The sequence below is a fragment of the Anolis sagrei genome, chromosome 1, assembly GCF_037176765.1.
Source record: "Anolis sagrei isolate rAnoSag1 chromosome 1, rAnoSag1.mat, whole genome shotgun sequence".
NCBI classification, from domain to species: Eukaryota; Metazoa; Chordata; class Lepidosauria; order Squamata; family Dactyloidae; genus Anolis; species Anolis sagrei.
The window spans coordinates 214885005-214902289 of record NC_090021.1 but is presented as its reverse complement, the minus strand read 5'-3'; the positions used below and the strand labels follow the sequence as shown (position 1 = coordinate 214902289).

The 17285-nt window shown below is 41.1% G+C and overlaps 1 protein-coding gene across 4 annotated transcripts in view; it reads right to left on the bottom strand.

The window, feature by feature from the left end:
• NCKAP5 (NCK associated protein 5) overlaps positions 1–17285 on the bottom strand; it is a 797184-nt gene that overhangs the window by 501099 nt on the left and 278800 nt on the right. Inside the window, exon 1 of one of the 4 annotated variants that reach the window (XM_067473061.1) lies at positions 12248–12796. The exons of the other annotated variants lie outside the window; for them this stretch is intronic. The gene's annotated coding sequence lies outside the window, so the exon portion shown is untranslated. Of the gene's footprint in view, positions 1–12247; positions 12797–17285 lie in introns of those variants that run through there. 4 annotated transcript variants of the gene reach the window in all.

Below are 17285 nucleotides of genomic sequence, written 5' to 3'. Positions count from 1 at the left end.
TCTAGGAAGGCAGGATGGTCCTTATAACTCTCTAAATAACTAAGAAAGAATAATCCCTCATTTCTAGAACTGTCCCTTAACTAAAATGTCTGATTTTAATTTTCAAACAGCAAGACATGTTCTCTGTGTTTGAATAAAAAGCTGTGCGCATTTATGGCTGGTACTCAATACATAACACTTAATGATATCACCAGGAATGTCCCCAGTCTCAGGCTTTGGCTTGGAAATTTAAGGGCATGAAAGAATCCTGAATTGGCAGTCTTGTATGTCCACAATGGCCAAGTTCAACACTTCATTTAATCAATTACGCTCAGCGTCTTTAAAAATGAGACAAAAATCTCTAGTGGGGAAGCACACTAATCATTTCAGGTTGTGCACATCACTTATAAACAATGTTCAAAATGTTGAGGTAATCCACTAAATGAATGCAGCATACTGAGCTGCCAATAAAATAACATAACCTAAAACTAAAACTTGAAAATTCAATATGTACAATATCGAAAGCACTAAAGCTCAACATTTTGACTGAGAAAAGCAGAAATCACTGTGCAAGACCACAACATGTGAATTGAATTAGCCTCCCAACAGGCACAGTGCAAACTAATAAAATAAGCCAAGAGATCTTTGGCAAACCATCGAAAACATAAATTGTTCTACGGAGAATTTTTCATTTAATTTCATTTTGTACTCCACCATGAAAGCAGAGATAGATGCCACTGGAAAAATCCATTATTTAATTTCCAAAGAAATATTTGTTTTGTCATCCCAACCAATGTAGAATTTAACGAAGTATCCTGCCTTCTACACTAATGATTTTGAAGGTGTTATTTGGTGAGAATCGTAACAATTCAAGAGTGTCAAAACAGAGTATCAGACTTAAACAAATCAGATTAACTGTATGTGTATACATACATGAATGATTAACAGAACAGAATTTTATAAATGAATTATTAAAATCTTATGACTTCTGCCTTTGCTCAAGATAAAACTGTATGTTTTTGGTAGGTACCTTCAAACTGTATCTGACTTATGGCAACCTAAGACAACCCTAACATGGGGTTTTCTTGGCAAATTTTGTTCAAAGGGATTTTCTCTTGCTTTCCCTTGAGGTTGAGGGCCCTTCCACACAGCCCATATAACCCAGAATATCAAGGCAGAATAACCAACAATATCTGCTTTGAACTGGAATATCTGAGTCCTCATTGCCATATATCCCAGTTCAAAGGAGAATGTGGGATTTTATTCAGATGTGGAAGGGACCTGAGAGAGTGTGACTTGAACAAAATCACCCAGATGGCTAAGCAGAGATTTGAACCCTAGTCCCCAGAGTTGTAGTCCAATGTTCAAACTGCTACACCATGCTGGTTCTCTATGTATCTATACCTATGTATATGGTGAACTTGATATGATGCTGCCATACACTTGATCATATTATTGGTAATTAATTATCTGTTTGATCATCTAGCACACTGGACAAAAATATTGCCTACTTTGAAATGACTGGTTCTCCAGGGTTTTAGATGGAGGCCTTTCACATCTCCTGGCACATAATCCTTCAAGCTAAAAATGTCAAGGGTTGAACCTCACTGATGTTAATAGTGCAGCAACTACATAAGTATTTCCACATAATAGATTAAAAATAGCTTCAGACAGCACTGGACCAGTCTGTCTTTATGCATACATGGACTACAAATATTTGTGATGAGATTATCAGAGCAAGATGTTGTCTTTATGTGCCGACCACATGGGACATGAAGAGACAAAAGCAGTCCTTGAAATCATGTCACACACGCAGTTGTAGTATGCCATAGGAAGAATGCCATCATGTTATCTCCTATTACATCTAGCTCTTCAGTTAGACAGTATTTACCTTTAGAAATCAAATCTAAACTGGAGCTAAGTTAATGTGCATTCAAGCAATAAGTGTATTTAATTACTGTAAATATTGCAATACTTCTGCCAATTTCTTTCTTTGTCAACACAACTATGAAAATGGCAGTGCTGTAATGCTTTGCCAAAATCACAGTTAATTATAACACAAATAGCTGGTGCAATAACACTAAAATATTCATCCTTGAAGATGCAAGAAGCACCTGAGATGTCATCCTGCTGCTCAAAGCAAGAGAGCATTAAATTACATGCCCCCAAACAAGCATTATCCTGCTTACATTTGTGTGTGTTTGTGAAAGATCTTGTACTAACCTGTCATGGCCCATGACTTAAGGAAATAAATATCCGCTGAACTGTACTTACGAGGATTTATTTATTTTATTTCCTAAACACCTGACAGCCTATATTTTGGCAACTTAAAAAATACACTATAAAACGCCAAGTATCCTAACAAAGCAAGGCAGGCCCAAAATTGAAAGTTAAAGTAGCAAAGCAAGTTTCCAAAGCTTACATCCATCTCCAATCAAGAATCTTGCAGGCATATTTTTAACTGACTGCATTTTTACGCACTCCCATTCACAATGCACTGCAGTCATTCAAATAATCTCATTTGGATTACCAGAGGATGGGTAGCTGAAGCATCTCTCTTTTTATCTAAACCAGAGAAAAGCACCTCCTCAGAGACAGAGATGAGAACTGCCTCCAGAAGCCAGAAATGAAAGAAGCCTCTGCCTTTGTTTGTGTTTGTGTGTCTCATTGTATATTATTGGAATGTCAGTAGGGAGGGGGCCAATCTAATATCCCTAGGGAGGGAGTTCCATAGCCGCGGAGCCACCACTGAGAAAGCTCTGTCCCATCCCTAAGAGGCGTGCCTGCGACAAAGGAGGGATCAAGAGCAGGGTCTCCCCAGAAGATTTTAAATTCCTAGCTAGTTCATCCCTATGAACTACGTTTGGACAGGTATCTCTGTATATGTACATGCCCTCTGAAGCTGAACATGAGGAAATGGATGTTCAATGAAGCAGATTTCCACTTGTATAAACTACCTTTCCCACCAATCTGTAGCCCTCATCACTATGAATTAAAAAATCTACTTTTATGGGGCCTAAATACTGTAAGCCAAGGCATGTGATCCCATCTGCTTGGAAACTGAGCAGGGTCAGTCCTGGTTCATACTTGAACAGGAAACCACTAAAAATTTCCAGGTGCTGTAGGCTATATTTCAGAAGAAGGACCTGGCAAAATGACCTCTTGAGTACTCCTTGTATGTAGAAAACCCTACGAAATGCATGGAGTCACCATACGCCAACAGGTGACTTGAAGGTGTGCTCACACAGATTGGTGCGCAAATGCTTCAAAGCAATTTGGGGGACTCATGGAGAGTTATCAGGAAAAATATGCCATGACCTGCCTGCTATTCAGCAAAATGTTCTATTAGCAAAAAGGGCTAACTGGAGATAACAAATGAAGCCATATCATGCTAAATCAGACTATCATATCTATTTAGCTCTGTATTCTCTAATGATCTGACTGGTTATAAGGAACAGATAGATGTTTCAAAGTATCTCCTACTTGATTTGAGTTAAGATGACAGACATTGGGATCCATGCCATAGTCTGTTTGCTCTTTAAGCTATTTTTGTTATGAAGGCAAAGGCCAAAACAATGTATGCTGAGTTCAGGCCCACTGCTGCATAAAGAAATACAAGCTACAGAGACAGAGGTGTGCATAAAGTTTTCTTGTGCAAATACTAATTTTACATATATAGATGTCAATACAGAAACAATGGCTAGAACTGAAAACGTATAAGAAAGCAGGCCATCTAATTTTCCATCCACATAAATCCTTCATATAATTTGCAGTACACCTCTAGACCACCCCAAACCGCATCCTCTTAAATTAATTTACCCTATTTAATTGCCAAAGTGGTCCTGCTCCACACCAATTATATCTTCCTTCAATTGCCCCATTATTCCAAAACTTCCCTTAAATTGAATAACCCATCCAATCATCCATATGACCGCTAATATGTTTTGTCCATTACCTAAACAGATACAACTTCAAATCAATCACTCCCCTCAATCCTTGGTCTACTTATTTCCCCTTTTCTCCCAGTTCCAAAAGAGAAGGAGGGAAGAGAAAAATATCTAGGGCTGGGTAAATATTGGAAAAATAAACATCAAGCAACCAAATCCCCAAGGGAAAGAATGCCTGCAACCTATTGTTTTCCCTAATGTAATAATCAGACAAAGAACAATTGTGAATGTTTTTGGAACAACAGAAACTTTTGCACATGACTGAACTGGTCTGATTTAACTACTACCTGGGCAAACATATTTCTTGGAGTCTGTAAGTGTGCAATGAGCTGCTACAGGAATTAGAGCACTGTTCCAGACACAGTTGCCCTTTTCCCTCTTCTTTCCTGCAGATACATACACAAAACTCAGCCCTGAAACTGGACAACATGTGATTCCCTGTCCCTCTCTCACCTCGTTCTCCTCCATAATGTTGAGAAAAGGAAACAATCTTTAGAATATTTTCCTCTTAGCGCCTTTCCCCTAGAAGAGAATATTTATAAGAAGGGCATCTAAGAGTGTTAGGGACCCTTGCAAGATATTTGCTTCAACACAGCAGCTAACACAGTGGTTCTAACCCGTCCTAATGCCGCAACTCCTTAATACAGTCCCTCATGTTGTGATGACACCCAGTCACATAATAATAATAATAATAATAATAATAATAATAATAATTATTATTATTATTATTATTATTATTATTATTATTATTGCTACTTCATAACTATAATTTTGTTCCTGTTACGAATCGTAATGTAAATATCTGCTATGCAGGATGTATTTCCATCCACTGGAACCAAATTTGGCACAAATATCCCATATGCCCAAATTTGAATACTGGTGGGATTTCAGGAGTGGGGGTGGTGGAGCTTGATTTTGTCGTTTGGAAGTTGTAGTTGCTGTCATTTATAGTTAACCTACAATCAAAGAGAATTTTGCATTCCACCAACAATGCAATTGAACCAAACTTGGCACACAGAACATCTCATGACCAACAGAAAATACTGGAAACGTTTGGTGGACAATGGCCTTGGGTTTTGGAGTTGTAGTTCACCTACATCCAGAGAGCAGTGTGGACTCAAACAATGATGGATCTGGACCAAACTTGGCACAAATACTCAATAAGCTCAAATGTGAACACTGGTGGAGCTTGGGGAAAATAGACCTTGACATTTGGGAGTTGTCGTTGCTGGGATTTATAGTTCACCTCCAATTAAAGAGCATTCTGAACCCCGCCAGCGACAGAATTGGGCCAAGCTTCCCACACAGAACCCCCATGACCAACAGAAAATACTGTGTTTTCTGATGGTCTTTGGTAACCCCTATTATGCCCACTCGCAACCCCCCCCCCCCGGGGGTCCCAACCCCCAAGTTGAGAAACACTGAGCTAACGATGTTGCCAACTCAACATCACCGCTTTTCAACTCAAAACTGCCTACTAAGTATTGGATACCAAAAATGTATCCCTCCATGATTCAGTCTTTCAAACACCAGCTCCCGTTGTTCCACTAAATAAAGGTAAAGTTTTCCCCTGACATTAAGTCTAGTCATGTCTGACTCTGGGGACGGTGCTCATCTCCATTTTTAAGCCGAAGAGCTGCCGTTGTCCATAGACACCTCCAAGGTCATGTGACCAGCATGACTGCATGGAGAGCTGTTACCTTCCTGCAGAAGTGGTACCTATTGATCTACTCACATTTGCATGTTCTTGAACTGCTAGGTTGGCAGAAGCTGAGCCTAACAGGAGCTCACCCCGCTCCTTGGATTTGAACCGCAAACCTTTTGGTCAGGAAGTTTAGCAACTTATTGTATTTAGTCCACCTAAAATGTTGGATCTGATTAGCTTAACTCAGCTTTTAAACTTACCTGATACGAGAGCATTATGCTTTTCGTACTCATATTGGATGCAGCTACACTGTAGAATTAATGCATTTTGACACCAGTATAAGTATTCTTGCTCAATGCTATAGAATACTGGGATTTGTATACTGGTGAGGTACCAGTACTCTTTGGCAAAGAAGGCTTTGTAACATGACAACTCCCATGATTCTATAACACTGAGCCATGGAAGTTCATGGTGTCAAACTGCATTCGTTCTACTGTGCAGATGCAACCACTAGCAGGGATATGAGGTCCCCAAAACTAGGCTCATTCACAATGTGCAATTATAACACTGATTCCAATTTAACACTCATTTCAAACATCAACCCATTCACTCTTGTTGCATTCCAAATGATGAAGTGATGAATGCAACCAGCCTCTCATTCGCAATACACTATTACAGTGCTTGTATTATATTTACTTTAACTCAAATCCCACAGCCAGGATTTGAGTTTCTTCTGGAAGATCAGGAGGGATGGGGCAGATCTAATCTCATAAGAAATGGAGATGCACAGCCGAGGGGCCACCACAGAGAAGGCCCTGTTTCTCATCCCCACCAAACGCAACTGCGATGATGGTGGAACTGAGAGCAGGGCCTCACCGGATCATCTTAAGGACTTTGATGGTTCATAGAGGGAGATGCGTTCAGACAGGTAAACTGGGCCGGAACCATTTAGGGCTTTTATAGGTTAAGACCAGGACTTTGAATTGTGCCTGGATGCTAATAGGCAGCTAGTGGACCTGGTGTAAAAGGGGAGTTGTATCCTCCCTGTACCCCGCTCCCATAAGCAACCTGGCAGCCAAGCGTTGGAGTAGCTGAAGCTTCAGGGCAGTCTTCAGAGGCAATCCCACAAAACAGGCTCCTTGGCTTAGAAAAAAAGGAGAAAGAACTTCCCCAGAGACAGAGATCACCACCGCCCCCAGAAGCCAAAAATGAACTGAGAAAGTTTGTGTTTGTGTGTCTCAGCATATATGATTGTAAAAGGCATTGAATGGTTGCTTATATATGTAAATGCTGTAATCCGCTCTGAGTCCCCTAGGGAAGAAGGGCGAAATATAAATAGTGTATTATTATGTTACTGTTAAAGAAGCAAAATGTTTTAAAGGAGAGTAAATTTTTTGGGCAACTAAGAAGAACAGTTCTGAAACTGGGCCGTTTTTGTGCATTAGCATATCTTTGTTCCTAACAGTTCAAATAAATATCTTGGTACATCAGTCTAACAGCTGAGAAACCTAATTGCCTTGCATGAATACTAGTGGATATTTACCACTAAGGAGAAGGTTGACTCAAGCGAGTTTTTAAGTCTTCTCAGGAAGATCATACTTTACAAAAAGTTACGATCTCTAATAAGGACATGCCTTCCCAAAAGATTCCTGAATTTCCCAAATGGTAATGAATGCAGTTTTCCAAAATGTTCTGGTGGCCAAGAAAGAAATTAGGTCCAGGAAGGCATTCTGGCCCTTTTCATTCATAACAACACTACTACCCTCAGAATTGCAGGTTTCCAATTCTCACAATAAAAACCATTTTATATAATCAAGCAGTAGCAGTAATGCCATCATCATCGTATTTTGTGCTTAACTGCACTCGTTGGGAGAAACTCAATACACATTTCAAATTTTCTATCACTTGTAACTATGCTCTCAATAAAATGCTACATCAACTATTAAAGAATTGCGCTTCTCTCTGTGGGTGTCTGTTATTTAAGGGCTTTCTTTTGTATTCGGTACCAAGGAGCTCCCAAACGATTCAGCACAGTTGCACTGAAATATTCAGTGTTTGTGCTACTTACAAAAGTTGTCTGTTGGGAAGCTTAAGCACAAAACCTCAGAGGGTAGCATTGTATAAAGTTACAGTTGTGCCTTTAGCACTTCAACCAGTAGACGTTTGAACACATCGAGTGATGTTTTTCGTGTACAATGATCACAACACAATCAAGTGGTATTGCTTACTTAGCTCAGATTGCATTCCCTGGCAGCAATGAATCTGAATTCAGTACAACAGAAACTTGTCAATTACTTCTGGAATACTCAAAGGCATCAAAGATGAAGACAGAAATAACTGATTCATCCACCAAAAAAACAGCGCTTGCAGATTTAGTAGGCCAGTTTTTGGACCTAGAGAGATACGTGTGTGTGTGTAAGTAATTAATTCTTCTCTTTCATACCTCATCTTTGCTTAGGGAAAAAAAGTTTAATCAATTTTTAAAAGCAAGTGAATTGGGATAGGCAAAGAAAGGGAAATTAATATTTCTTTTATCTGCCGCAAACTGGCTCCTTTACAAATTGCTTCCGGAGAGCTTTCAAGAATCCTTCTGGGTCAGTAGAAGAGGTCGGTTTCAGTGCCCAAGCACAGAAGTACATTCAGTTGAAAAGCTTCATTTAGCCGAAACAACAGAAGCATAGATAATGAAGCACAGGGATAAAGATACGTTGCAACCACACCGAGTGCAGAGACAAACCAGAGCACAAGGAGGAAGCCTCTGGTTTTAACCTCCCACCAAAATTTAGAAATCTTGAGTCCCGGGAAACAATACAGAAACACTCACACCAACCCAAGGGTCTCTTCTCCCCCGGCCCCATGCTAGAAAAGATCATATTTCTATGCCATCAATCAGAATTAAGCTGCTTATGGATGCGTAGCAATTCGGTACATGCAGTTGCCAGTAGCAACAGGGCATACAATTGCAGGGCTCCTTTCTCAGCAACAGCAGCAAAAAAGGGGGGGGGGGGAAGAGGAGGAGTGACCAAAGAAGGGGCGGCAGCAGATGGGACAGCAGAGCAGGGATGGCAGAAAAGAACAGAGAAAAGAGAGAAAGCGGCAAGGGGAAAGGGCAAGGGGAGCAGCAGGAAGAGAGGGGGAAAGAGTAACAGAAGCAGAAGGGACAGAAAGGCCGGGGCCAGAAGGAGCAGGGATCTTAGGATCACCCAGCAGGCGTTTGGAGAGGGAAATGAAAAGGAAGGGCAAGAGACGGAGGCGTGCAAGGAGGAGGGGCACTTAGGGGAGCTGCCAAAAGTTGGAGAGAACTAAAGCAGCAGCAGAAGCAAGTTGACACAAGCAAGGGTTTCCCTGATTTCTCTGAAACCAAATCAGGCCACCTAATCCCGATCCTCAAAGGACCCCAGTGGCAGCTGTCTGGGGGGCCTTTCTCTCCCTGGCCTCCCACTCCCACTAATGCTCCATGACAAGCCACTCCTGTTCAGGCCAGAAAAACTTTGGCAGCCAGTGCTGCTGCTTTTCCATGTTCGTGGCAAAAATGGTTCAGCTTGGGCATGAACCGTTCAACCATTGGCAGGGGATTTGGAGATCCAGGGTGCATCTCCACTGTAGACTTAATGGAGTTTGACACCACTGTAATTGCCATGGTTCCATGCTATGGAATCATGGGAGCTGCAGTTTGACCAAATACAACCAACAGGTTTCCATAACCTTGTACCATGGCAGTTGAGGTGGAACTTAACTGTGTAGATGTCCACACAGACCATCCCCGATGCATTGCACATACAGGCACAGGATGCCTCTACACAAAGCATGGTCAAACTTCAGCCCTCCAGGTGTTTTGGACTGCAACTCCCACAATTCCTAACAGCCGATTGTTAGGAATTATGGGAGTTGAAGTCCAAAACACCTGGAGGGCCAAAGTTTGCCCATGCCTGCTCTACACTATATAGAATGAGTGCAGTCTGGCATTATTTAGCCACTGTAAGCTTTAGCCTTTTCTGCCAGAAGTTGCAGCTTACAAGGCCTTAGCTTTCTCTGCCAAAGAGTACTGGTGCTTCATGAAACTACAACTCCCAGGATTCCATAGCATGAAACCATGGCAGTTAAAGTAGTATCAAACTCTATTAATTCTACAAGGAAGATGCACCCACAGACTGTCTCCAAAGGTGATGCGCGTACAACCACAGGTGTTTATCAGTCAACAGGATAGTCAGTTTGAAGGCAGGTAAAATAAAAGAATAGAATAATAGTACTAATAGAACAAAATAGTAAAAATAGTAACAGGAAAAAAATGAAATAAGGAAGCAGGAGTGATGTAAAACTGAAATCATTCTACAGGTGTACAGTCTGCCTACCAGCCAACTTAACAAGACAGTTACCATACTTTGATGGCAGGTAAAATAAAATAAAATAAAATAATAATAGTAATGAATATAATAATAATAATAATAATAATAAATACAGAATAAAATAATTGCACTCATTCTACTGTGTAGGGGCCTAAGTTCCGCCTACCAGCCGACTTAGCAAAACAGTTAGTTTGAAGGCAGATGACTAAAGTAATAAAACATAATAATAATATAATAATACAATAATAACTAGAATAATAATAGATAAATAGAATCAAGGAGCCCCTGGTGGAGCAGCAGGTTAAACTGCTGAGCTGCTGAGCTTGCTGACCAAAAGGTTAGCGGTTTGAATGCAGGGAACAGGGTGAACTCCCACTATTAGCCCCAGCATCTACCAACCTAGCAGTTCGAAAACATGCAAATGTGAATAGATCAATAGGTACCACTCCAGCGGGAAGGTAACAGCGCTCCATGCAGTCATGCTGGCCACATGACCTTGGAGGTGTCTACGGACAACACCATCTCTTTGGCTTAGAAATGGAGATGAGCACCAACCCCGAGTCAGACACAACTAGACTTAATGTCAAGGGGAAACCTTTACCTTACTTTTAAATAGAATCAAAAATAAAATAAAAGTTGCATCAAACTGGATTCATTCAACAGTGTAGATGTGCTCACAGGTACGCTTTTCTCTTGTTGGCCAACTTAGCAAGACAGGGAATTTGAAAGCAGGTAAAACATAATAATAATAATAATAATAATAATATAATTAAAGTAAAAAAAATTAAAGTGGCATCAAACTGCATTCATTTGCATCCACAGATGCACTTCCCTCCTGATAGCCAATGTACCAAGACAGTTTGAAACCAGGTAAAACATAGTAGTAGTAGTAATAAATAGAATAGACTAGAATATATATAAAATAAAAATAAAAGTGGCATCAAACTGGATTCATTTGCACCCACAGGTGCGCTTCGCTCCTGCTAGCCAACTTAACAAGACAATTTGTTTGAAGGCTGGTAAAATATAATAATAACAATAGCAATAATGATAGAATAATATAAGAAAAATAAAGTGGTATCAAACTGGATTCATTTGCACCCACAGGTGTGCTTTCCTCCTGCTGGCCAACTTAATAGGACAGTTTGTTTGAAAGCAGGTAAAATAATGATGGTGATACAGATAGATACATAGAATAATAGAATAAAAATAAAATAAAATGGTTTCAAACTGGGTTTAATAGAATATAAATAAAAAGTGGTATCAAACTGGATTCATTTGCGCTCACAGGTGCGCTTCCCTCCTGCTAGCCAACTCAAGACAGTTAGTTTGAAAGCAGGTAAAATATAATAATGATGATGATATAGATACATAGAATAATATAATAAAATAAAATAAAAGTTGTGTCAAACTAGATATAATAGAATATAAATAAAAAATAAAAGTGGTGTCAAATTGGATTCATTTGCGCTCACAGATGCGCTTCCCTCCTCTTAGCCAACTTAACAAGACAGTTTGAAGGCAGTTAAAATATAATAATAATAATAATAATAATAATAATAATAATAATAATGGTGTCAAACTGGATATAATAAGAGAATAATAGAATATAAATAAAATGAAAAAGAAAAGTGGCGTCAAACTGGATTCATTTGCACCCACAGGTGCGCTTCCCTCCTGCTAGCCAACTTAAGGCAGTTAGTTTGAAAGCAGGTAAAATGTAATTATGATGATGATGATATAGAAAGATACATAGAATAATATAATAAAAAAAGTGGTCAAACTGGATTCATTTGCACCCACAGGTGCGCTTCCTTCCTGCCAATCAACTTAGCAAGAGAGTTCCTTTGAAGGCAGGTATCATAAAACAATAAAATGATAAGACTAGAATAATAAAAGAGGTGCCACACTGCATTCCTTCCCCAGTGCAGATGCACCTTATGCAGGAGGACCAACTTAAGGAGACACTTAGTTTGAAGGAAGGTTAAAGAGAGAGCAAAACACGTGGGCGGATATCAGCAACTGGGATCCTCTAGTGTTTTTAAAAAAAAACAACAACAAGCAAACCTCAGCGACTGGGAAGAGGTCAGGGCTCTCTCCGCCCGCCTCCACCTGAGAAGGGAAAACAAGCGCCAGGAGGAAGTTTCCCAGGAAGGAAGGAAGGAAGGAAGGCCCTTGTTTTGGGAGACAGAGAGAGGCAGGCAGCATTGGGCTGCCCTTCCCTCCTTCGTCTCCAGATCTAAGTGGAAGGGAAGAGAAGGCGGAGGTGGATCTTCCTGGAGGAAGGCGCAGGTGAAGGTGGGCCCGTCTCCTCTGGCTGGCTGGCTTACCTGCTCGGCAGCGAAGGGGCATCCTTCCACGATCGAGGGGATCTATAATCCTGGGGGGAGCCCTCCTGGACTCAGGCGAGAGAGGCAGAAGCAGAAGCAGGGCCCGTCCCTTGGGCACCCCATGGCCAAAGCGGGGCAGCTCCTAGCATCTCTCCCTAGCTCTCTCTCTCTCTCTGTGTGTGCGCTTTGTTGTGTTGCTGCTGGCGCTGCTGAGGCCGCTTCGCATGTGTTTGGGGAGGGAAGGCAAGGGGCTGCGCTTTCTCTCTCTGTGTATGTGTGTGCCTCCTCCTCTTCCTCCTCTGCTGCCTGCCTCCGCGGCTATGGGCCTATTAATCCATGCACACACACTCTTTCTCTCTCTCTCTCTCTCTCTCTCTCTCTCTCTCTCTCTCTCTCCTGCTTAGGATCGGGGGCTGTCAAAAATCCAGCCCATCTGCTGCGATCATCATCAGTCTCGACTGAATGGCTCTGACAAATCTGCGCCTCCAGCAAGGGTTAGGGAAGGAAGGAGGGAGGGAAGGAAGCAAGCAAGCAAGCAAAGGGAAGGGAAGCCCCCTCTGCCTGCCTTTGACATTGCTATTGTGTGCTGGGGAAACCTGGGAAGCCAAGATGCTCAGGAGAAAGCGGGCACCTCTCTTCCCACCTTCACACCCTGGAATGAATGGGGTTTGGCAATAAGTAATTTGCCACTGTGTTACTTGTGTCTGTAAACCACCCTGAGTCCCTTTGGGGAGATATTATATTTGGCACCACTGTGGAATCATGGGGGTTGCAGTATGGATTTCGAAGAGGCCCCAAAAAATGATACCAATCGGAAAGTGCCTCAATCAAGCCCTTGTCACGACTATTCGAGAACATAACCTCTTTAGAGCAGAATCTCCTCTTGTAACCAAATATAATTATGCTAGGCAATGTTTTCAGTTGTTAGACTGAATAACCCTGCAATCTCCATTTTGTCAGGAAACAGATTTGCAAGTACATAAAAGCAGCAGAACTTTAGAAATGTTTTTATCAGTGCCCAAAAAAGTACGCTTATGTACTCATAGATTAGCCCTCACCCTGTCCACCTTCCGGAAACACTTGAAGACTTGGACGTTCCAATGTGCCTTTGAATAATGGTTAGCTACTGCTTTAAGTCTGCCTAGCCCTAATTCTTTGGTAGGATCTATAGCACTTTATTCCCAGCCCCGCCCTACTGGTTGCACTGGCACAAGCCCTTGTCCTGCCCTATTAGTCTCAACTCTGCACATGCCTACTTTTCTCAGCTTTTGGTTGTTCAATATTTAGGTTCTGTTTATGCTGTCTTAAATTTTATTGGTTTTTCTGTTTTAATACATTTTATTGTAATATGTTTTTAATTGTTTTACTTGTAACTTTTGTTTATATTGGATTTGGTCCCCATGTAAGCTGCCCTGAGTCCCTTCACGGAGATGGAGGTGGGATATAAGAATAAAGTTGTTATTATTATTATTATTATTATTATTATTTGAAACACAACAAGATGAGTCTACAGCAGACACTCTGCTGCGTGTTGTATTAGTGTCTAGGACTATGTGATGTATCGGTGAATAATGCATGCAGATCCCAGTAAGGTGGCCTTCTGCAGCTGACAGATGGTAATTTTGTCAGCGCCGATTGTGTTTAAGTGCAGGCCAAGGTCTTTAGGCACTGCACCCAGTGTGCCGATCACCACTGGGACCACCTTTACTGGCTTGTGCCAGTATTATTATTATTATTATTATTATTGACATAAAAGTACAGTATGTCACAGAAAACGAGATTTATATGCTGCATTTCGTATCACAAAATTACAAGTCGAACATTTCCCAAGCGTCTAGGACTGTGTGATGTATTTTCTGATGATGAGTGCAGATCCGAGTAAGGTGGCCCTTTGCAGTTGACAGATCGTGATTTTGTCAATGTTTATTGTTTCCAAATGCTGGCCGAGATCTTTTAGCACGGCACCCAGTGCGCCAATGACTACTGGGACTACCTGTACTAGTTTATGCCAGAGCCTTTGCAGTTCAATTTTGAGGTGTTGATAGCGGCTGAGTTTTTCCTGTTGTTTTTCCTCAATGCGACTGTCACCCGGTATGGCGACATCAGTAATCCAGACTTTTTTCTTTTCCATAATCGTGATGTCTGGTGTATTGTGTTCCAAAACTTCATCAGTCTGGATTCGAAAGTCCCACAGTATTTTTTCATGTTCATTTTCCACTACCTTTGCAGGTTTATGATCCCATCAATTCTTTACTGCTGGCACCTTCTACCTGGAAATCTATGTTCTCACTGTGGAAGACTGCAGATCCAGAATAGGCCTCTACAGTCACTTATGGACCCACCACCAAAACTCCACCCTTGGAAGACAATCATAGTCTATGATAGTGGTGCCAAACATAGAATAACATGGCCATCTAGTCCAATCCCCTGCCATGCAGGAAAAGCACACTCCCAAAAGATGGCCAACCAGCCACTTTTAGTCTCTAAAGAAGGGGCCTCCACCACACTCTGAAAGCAGAGAGTTCCACTCTTCAACAGGTCATACAGTCAGGAAGTTCTTCCTAATGTGCAGGTGAACATTCCTATAATTTGAACCGATCGCTCCAAGTCTTAGTTTCCAGGACAGCAGCAAAATAGCCTGTTCCCGCTTCCTTGTGGCATCCTTTTACATATTTATGTTTACCTGTGGCCTTCCAAGTGTTTTGGACCTCAACTCCCATAATACCTGACCATTGAACATGCTCGCTAGGGCTTCTGGGAGGTGGGGCCCCAAAGATCTGGAGGGCCTCAAGTTTGACAGCTCTAGCTGTGATACGCTTTTGGGGTAGCACTAGTTCTCTGACAGAAAAAGGCAAAAGACCTTTGAAAACTACAGCTGCCAAGATTCCATTGAGCCATTGCAGTTGAAGTGATAGCACACTGCATTTTAGTTCTGCAATTTAGATGCTCAGGACACAAGCAAAGAGTTTCCAAGGGAGTTTCCATGATCATGGGTCAAGGCTGTAGGATCATGGGGGTTCTAACCTCTTCCTTCATACAGGGGTACATTCAATACTGTAGAATGAACAGATTTTGGCATTTAGTTCGGTTCTAGCACACTTTGGTAAAAAAGGGTAAGGCACTTGTCAAAACTACAAGTCCCATGATTCCATAGTTTTGAGCCAATGGTTAAAGCCAACTTAACAAGACTGCCTTTGTTTGAAGGCAGTTAAAGCTGTGCCATTGTAATTCTGCTGGTGCTCAGAAGACAAGCAAAGGTTCTCCAAGGGAGAGAGCATGCTCCTAACCTCCCCCTCCATACAGGGGTACATCTATACTGTAGAATAAATGGAATTCAGCAACATTTTTACTGCCATGGGTCAAGGCTGTGGAATCATGGGGGTTGTAATTTGACAATTCCTTTAGACTTCTCTGCCAAAGAGTGCTGGTGCCTCACTAAACTACAAATTCCAGGACCCCATAGCACTGAACTATGGCAGTTGAAGTGGTGTCACACTGCATTCGTTTTACAGGGTCCCATTAACAGGACAAAAAAAATTCACAAGAGCATACAGATTTTGCTCTTCACCAAAATATATCACTTTATAATAAAGGACAGCATGGTGTAGTGGGTTGAGAACTGGCCTACAATCCTGAGACTAGAGTTCAAATGTCTGCTCAAACCCACTGGGTGGCTTTGGGCATGTCACATACTCTCAGCCTCAAAGGAAAGCAATGGTAAACCCTCTCTGAAGAAACTTTACCAAGAAAACACCTTGGGGTCCCCATAAACCAGAAACGACTTGGAGGCACAAAACAACAATGAACTAAAGACATGCCACCTGTTTCCTATGAACTTGGCTCTGAAGGGCCAAGTTGGTGTGAAAAGTATCACCGCTATTTTTCTTCCTTCAAAAAGATAAGTTAGAAGACCTCAGGGCCCATTGTAAACACACACACACACACACTTTACCTAGTAAATTAAAAGTGCCAACTCCTATTTTCAAGTAGACCTACAAGTAGTAGCAGGAGATGGAAAATATGTTTTTGACGACTAGCACAACAGATGTTGGACTTTCAGCAAGGAAGCAACACCCTAAATTTCACCTATAATGTGTAAGCGTGTTGTCCATATTTAGCACAATCCAATGTATGTTTATTCCTAAGCACCTTCATGTTGATTCTGACTTTGGTAATAACTATCCTAGATTTTTAGTGGCAAGGTGTATTCAAATGAGGTTTGCCATTATCCAAGCACACTCCCTGGGTTTCCATGGTTTACACTTAGCTATTGAAACTCACTAGATAACTGGGCAAGAGGCACAGTCTTAGCCCCAGAAAAAGGAAAACACAAGCCTTGCCATTTTGTCAGAAAAGCTCGGTTGCTATAAATTGGAAATAGCGTGCAAGAACACAATAATATTAATAATAATACTTATTAACTTTCTTTATATCCTGTTACCATCTCCCAAAGGGACTCGGGCTGTTCACAAGCACTCAAAGGTGCTAACACACAAAATACAATTATCAGAGAGTTCTAGCCAAATTTCAAATCATTATACAGGTTCCGAGATACTTGGGATTAAATGTTTTCCATATTTTGGAATTTTGGGCCATTTGAGAATACTTGCATATACATAATGAGATACCTTGGAGTTGAGACCCAAGTCTATACATGACATTCCTATATGTTTCATATATATGCGTGTAGTGCATAGTCTACAGGCTATGCACAGGTATTACTATATTTTATTTTAATACATAGGTTTTCATGCACAGAGCTGAAGGTAATTTCGTACAATATAATAAAATAATTTTGTGCATGAAGCAAAGTTTGTGTCCATAGAACCATCAGAAAACAAAGGAGGCACTGTCTTAGCCACTTACGTGTACAAGTTTGGATTTTGGAGTATTTCAGAATTTCGGATAAGCGATGTTCAACCTGTAGTACACTGGCTTTCTATATTTTTTGACAGACTTAAATGAACCTGGGGTCCACAAAAATGTATACCACTGCTGCTTTATTATGCATAAGATACAGCTAATACTGCTGATTGTT